Here is a 7,034-nt window from a genome sequence, read left to right on the forward strand (position 1 = left end):
AAAAAAAAAAAAAAAAAAAAGAGAGAGAATACAAAAGAAATGTAGTCGTTTTAGCTGAGTGGGGCAGGGCAGGGGTTCGGGGGTGGAGGGAGGTGGAAGGAGAATGGATTTGGAAAGACGATGACCAATCTTTGCCACAGGCAGTTTCAAAAATATTTTGGAATATAAAACATTGATAAAATAATCGCATTGTGTCCCCAGTTGAGAGCATATCTAAATACATACTGTTACATTTGTTTAAATGGATTAGAGGGGCTTCCCTGGTGGCGCAATGGTTAAGAATCCTCCTGCCAATGCAGGGGACATGGGTTCCATCCCTGGTGTGGGAAGATCCCACATGCTGCGGAGCAACTAAGCACGTGCACCACGACTACTGAGCCTGCACTCTAGAGCCCGGGAGCCACAACTGCTGAAGCCGGCGTGCCTAGAGCCCGTGCTCCGCAACAAGAGAAGCCACCACAATGGGGGGCCCGCGCACTGCAACAAAGAGTAACCCCCACTTACCACAATTAGAGAAAGCCTGTGTGCGGCAGTAAAGACCCAACACAGCCAAAAATAAATAAATTTATAAAAAATAAATAAGTAAATAAATGGATTAGAGTTTGTTACATATATACATATTTATCAATATGTATATGTATACACAGGTTAGTATATACATATACAACTCCTTGTTCTGGCATCTGAGAGGGCCTAGAAACAATGATATTCCAGTAGCAAAGAGCATACCTAGTATTTTGTGTTTTCCAGCTACATGTCTACCTTTGACTGTGGTGGTCAATAACTATCAAACCTTATAAATATGGACTACACAAGGTTATTGAATAAATCTAATTACAAAGGTAGGTACTATTTTTTTTTTTAACTCAAAGAAGGATGAAAAGCTACAGAGTAACAACAATGGCTGTCAACCTCAGATAGTGATGGAGCAAATTAATACATGAACACAACTCTAGACAGGTTACTAAACTGGAGCTCCAAGCAAAATATGGTCCCTGAAATGTACTACAGTGCTTTTTTTTTAAATTTAGTTTTTAAATGAAGTATAGTTGATTTACAATGTTGTGTTAATTTCTGCTGTACAGCATAGTAACTCAGTTATACACATATGTACATCCTTTTTTATATTCTTTTCCATTATGGTTTACCCCAAGATATTGAATATAGTTCCCTGTGCTATCAGTAGGACCTTGTTGTTTATCTATTCTATGTGTAATAGTTTTGTTTGTTTGTTTGTTTGTTTTTTGCGGTACGCGGGCCTCTCACTGTTGTGGCTTCTCCCGTTGCAGAGCACAGGCTCCGGACGCGCAGGCTCAGCGGCCATGGCTCACAGGCCCAGCCGCTCTGCGGCATGTGGGATCTTCCCGGACCGGGGCACGAACCCGTGTCCCCTGCATCGGCAGGCGGACCCTCAACCACTGCGCCACCAGGGAAGCCCTATGTGTAATCGTTTGCATCTACTAACCCCAAACTCCCAGTCCATCCCTCCCCCACACCCCTCCCCTTTGGCAACCACAAGTCTGTTCTCTATGTCTGTAAGTCTGATTCTGTACAGTGCTTTTAAAAACTGGCATCAGAATGCCTTTGAGCAAGTCATGCATTCACCAATATTCACGTCATATGCTTATATAACCCACTGGCCCTTTTGTGATTGAGGATGCAGCACATCACCTTTGTTCTATATCGAATATATCAATTATAACAAAAATAACAGCGGTTTTCGGTTTTACTTTTGTTTATTTAGTTTTGCTTAAGGCTATAATTACCAGAGACCCATGACATAATTTTGGTAGCCTTTGGTCACTCTGTTTCCTAGTCAGATTATTTCTGTATGGTCCAGTTCATCTACGAAGATCATAAAGCCATGGTTTGGAGTCCCAAATGCATGTTAGAACTTTTCCAAAATACCAAAGCCCAGGCCTCATCCAAAAGCAATTTCTGGGGTGAGTCATTGGGCAATTGGATTTAGTTTTTTAATTTTCTCAAATAATTCTGCTGCAGAATGAGTAGTGAGAGTGCCTGCCATATAAGGTAAAACTATCTTAAAACATGAGAGATGCTCAGGAACTAGTCATGCTGGCAATGACAGTGGGCATACGGAGAAAGAGACAGGTAGGAGAGATATCTGGGAGGCAAAATTGATAGTACCAGTTACTTCCAGAAGTTGAAGGAGACTTGAAAGAGAAGAAATAATCGATGTAGACTCCTAGGTTTTTGGCTTGGGTGACTGAGTAGATGAAAGTGCCATTTCCCAAAACAGAGAACTGGGTTATGCTGTTTGAAGTGGACGTGTCCGGGGCAGTTGGCCAGATGGAGAGTTGAAGTTAGGCGTATATATTTGGAAGTCATGGGCTAATAGATGAGAATGAAAGTCATGGGTGTAGATGGGGTCCCTCCAAACATTTCTACAGTGGATAAAACTCCAGAGAACACTCTAGGGTATGGGTGGAAGAATTAGAGCATATAAAGACCAAGAGGGAGAGTCCAGAGAGGGAGGGAAATGAGGACAGAATGATGTCAGAGAAGTTAAAGTAGGAGAACAGTTCAAAGAAGGAATATTTCCAGTGCCAGTTCTTATCAAGTGAGGGGTAAGTTAAGCACAGAAAAGTCTTTGAAGGCTTTTGCAACTAAGAATTACTGTTGCCTTTAGTAAAGGAGAGCAGGTGCAGTGAAATGGTGGGACCAGATCACAATAGATCGAGGAGAGAATGACAAATGACAAAATGGACAAATAGAGACAATGAATATTGTCTTTTTTTCCCCCCACCCCCAGCAAACTTGGCCTGTGAAGGAAAGGAGAAATTAGCAGGAAGTAAATTCAAGGGAGTTTTTAATTTGTTTTCATTTTTTTTCTTTTATTGAAGTATAGTTGCTCTACAATATTATATAAGTTTCAGGTATACAACATAGTGATTTACAATTTTTACAGGTTATACTCCATTTTAGTTATTATAAAATATTGACTATATTCCCTGTGTTATATGATATATCCTTAGCTTATTTTAGATCTAGTAGTTTGTATTTCATGATTCCCTGACCTCTAACGTGGCCCTCCCCCCTTCCGTCACCCCACTGGTAACCACTAGTTTGTTCTCTATATCTGTGAGTCTGCTTTTTTGTTATATTCACTAGTGTGTTGCATTTTTTAGATTCCACATATAAGTGATATCATAACGTTTTGTCTTTCTCCGTCTGACCTATTTCACTTAGCATAATGCCCTCCAAAGCCATCCATGTTGCTGCAAGTGGCAAACTTTCGTTCTTTTATATGGCTGTGTTTGCTTTCATTTTAAAGAGAAAGAGATTTGCATATATTTAAATGCTTAGGGGGAAGTCAATAGTGAGGCTGAGTTGAAGGAGGGGAGCTGATGCAAGACAGCTTTGGAGGTTATTACTGAAAAATCCCCAGGATTCTTCCTCCTTAATTCATTTAACTTAAAGAAAAATACTTCCCCATTTAGTTTGTACATGTAAGACCTATAGTCAGAGAGAAAGCACGTAGAGAGCCTCAGTTAATAAAGCTGTGGGTTTTCTTTCCAGCAACCCCACAAATTTGGAATGATACCAAAATATAAGCATAGTTATATATAATAATTTTTAAAGTACAGATCAAGGCAGGAACACACAAACATCTAAGATGACTATTTGGCAGCAAGAATTTTAGAGAAAGAAAGTTGCTGTAACCTTTTCTCTTATTACTGAGTCAGACTTCCTCTGTATATAGGTAACAGTTCACTTATAGTTCGAATCAGAGGGAGAAACTAGTTAATAGGTCTTGTTATCTCATGGTTCCCCTTTTCTAGTACCAGATGATATGGAAATAACCAGTAAGTTCAACTGAAGCCCTGGATTAATTAATGACCTTCTGCTCCAAGTACTCATCCCTTAATGAATCTTGACATGCAGTAGCATTCTGTGTGCTCTTAAGCATGTTTCTTCTTCAGATCTCTGTATAACTTCGATCAAAGCACATATTGAGAATATGTTTATCCATTGCTCCAAGTTTTTTGAAAAGCACTTTGAAAAACTTTTTTAAAAACCACACCCTTTGACCCAAAGGATACAACCCTAAAAACTGATCAAAAAGAAATAATGGTAGATATAGAGAGAGGTGTTCATAGAGGTGCTATGCATAAAAGAGGAAAACAATTCCAATGTACAAAAGGAAGGAGTAGATTAATGCATTCTGTTACATGTACTGCAGAACACTGGCCCCCAATGTCTGTTCTTCGCTTCTTCCAGAATAATAGAATTTCTAGCTAAAAATATGGTTAGTCAGCATAAAAGCTAAATTGCCCAGCTTCTTTTGCAGTTAAGTGTGGCAATACAACTAAGCTCTGGACGTTGGGACATAAGCAGTATAGAAGCCACCTTTAGTAGGCACTTGGTATACACTTTGTCCCTTCTTCCTTCATCCCGCTAATTGAAACTTTGATGTGACAGCTGGCATGCTATCCTAGACCATGAGCACAGGCCTATGACAAGGAGTGGCAGAGCAAAGAGATAAAAGGAGTGCCCAAGGGGCTTCCCTGGTGGCGCAGTGGTTGGGGGTCCGCCTGCCGATGCAGGGGACACGGGTTCATGCACCGGTCTGGGAGGATCCCACATGCCGCGGAGCGGCTGGGCCCGTGAGCCATGGCCGCTGAGCCTGCGCGTCCGGAGCCTGTGCTCCGCGGCGGGAGAGGCCACAACAGTGAGAGGCTCACACAAAAAAAAAAAAAAAAAAAGGAGTGCCCAAGTATACCCAAGTACTGCATGGAGAAGAGCTGTCATACCAGCCTGAGTTGCCGACATCCAGATTTATACAGGAGAGAGAAATGAACTACTATCTTTTTTTAAAGAGAACTATAGTTGATTTATAATATTCTGTTAGTTTCAGGTGTACAGCATAGTGATTCAATTTTTTTTTCAGATTATATTCCATTATAGGTTATTACAAGATATTGAAAATAATTCCCTGTGCTATACAGTATATCCTTGTTGTTTATCTATTTTATCTATCGTAGTTTGTATCTGTTAATCCCACACTCCTAATTTGTCCCTCTTCCCCTCCCTCTCCCCTTCGGTAACCATAAGTTTGTTTTCTACATCTGTGAGTCTGTTTCTATTTTGTATATAGAATCATTTGTATTATTTTTTAGTTTCCACATATAAGTGATATCACAAAGCATTTGTCTTTGACTAGTTTCACTAAGCATAATATTCTCTAGGTCCATCCATGTTGCTGCAACTTCTGTCTTTTTCAAAGTCACTGTTATTTTGAGATTTGGGTCACTTTCAGATAAACCTAATTCTAACTAGAATAACATCTAGTGATAACTAGAATACATCTATGAATGTTTATGAAAACATTTAAAATATTGTTTCCTAAGAATTTTTAGTAGTATAGTATAAGAAAAGTCTCATAATATAATGTTAAGTGAAAAAAATCAGGACACAAAACTGTTACTGCAATATTTTATAATTTTGTATTTTATTAAATGTATACATATATGCATAGGGGAAAAAAGTAGGATTAGAGATATTTTTTCTTCTCTCTGCTTTTCTTCGCCTTCTCTACCTCATTGTACACAAAACTCAATTCCAGACAAACCAAAGGCTTATATATGGAAGGCAAAACTTTAAAGTTATTAGAAGAAAATATGAGGGAGTTCCCTGGCTGTCTAGTGGTTAGGACTCTGTGCTTTCAGAACGGCCATAAAGAAAAAAAAAGAAAATATAGAAGGATGTCTTTATGACTTTGGGATAAGGAAGAATTTTTAAACAAGTCACAAAAGCACAAACAATAAAGAAAAGTATTAATATACTCAACAGCGTTATAATTAAGAACATCTGTTTATCAAAAGATACCAAAAAGAAAATGAAAAAACAAGCCACTGGGAAAAGATATTTGCAACATGTAAAACCACCAAAGTACATTTTTAGAAATTCCACAAGGCAACATGAAGCATAAGCAACCAACAGAACAGAAAAAGGTGAAAATTATAAACAGACATTTTATTAGTAATCACGGAATGCATATTAAATTATGATGAAGAGAGGAACAACAGGAACTTTCTTACACAGCTAGAAGGAGTGTAAATTAGTCAATGACTTTGGAAAATAATTTGATATTACTTAGTAAAGTTGCACAAACTTGGTACTTCCACTCTTAAATATTTAGTTTAGAGAAAAGCATTTATATGTTCATTAGGAACCCTACTAAGACCACAGCACCATTGTTCCAAATGGCAAAAAACTGGAAACAACCCAACAGAACAGGTAAATATACTGTGGTCTGGGCATAAAATGGAAAGTCATTACAGCGGTGAGAATGAATGGAAGATAGCTGTTCTTGTCAACATGCATGGCCCTCAAAAGCAATGTAGAGAGAGACACAAAAGAATAGATAACTTTATATAGAGCTCAAAATAGGCAGAACAGAAAGTGTTTCTTTTTATGAATATATACACAGGGAGTAAAACTATATGAGAGCAAAAGAATGATTAACACAGATTTCAGGGTAGAGGTTACCTCTGATTGGGAGGAAGGGGAGGCAGAGGTGACTGGGAGGTACACAGGGACTGGCCAAACTATTAGCAAAATGCTATTTATTAAGATTCATGATAGATACCAGTATTCATTTTATTATTATTCTTTAAACAATAATAAGGTTGTTGTTATGTTGTTATATATATATCGTACACTCTTTTGTAGGTATATTTTGTAATTTAAAAGAGTTTTAAAAAGGAACAACTTGAGGCTTCTCTGGTGGTGCAGTGGTTGAAAGTCCGCCTGCTGATGCAGGGGACACGGGTTAGTGTCCCGGTCCGGGAAGATACCACATGCCGCGGAGCGGCTGGGCCCGTGAGCCATGGTCCGGAGCCTGTGCTCCACAATGGAGAGGCCACAACAGTGAGAGGCCCGCGTACCGCAAAAAAAGAGGAACAACTTGTGCTAATTTTTAAAAACTAAGCCACAAGACCTTAGTGTGTCCCAGCAATGTAAATTTTTTTTTTTTTTTAATTTTTTTTTTTTTTTTTTTTTTGTACCGG

The sequence above is a fragment of the Neophocaena asiaeorientalis genome, unplaced genomic scaffold (genome assembly GCF_003031525.2).
Source record: "Neophocaena asiaeorientalis asiaeorientalis breed wild unplaced genomic scaffold, Neophocaena_asiaeorientalis_V1.1 scaffold36, whole genome shotgun sequence".
NCBI classification, from domain to species: domain Eukaryota; kingdom Metazoa; phylum Chordata; class Mammalia; order Artiodactyla; family Phocoenidae; genus Neophocaena; species Neophocaena asiaeorientalis.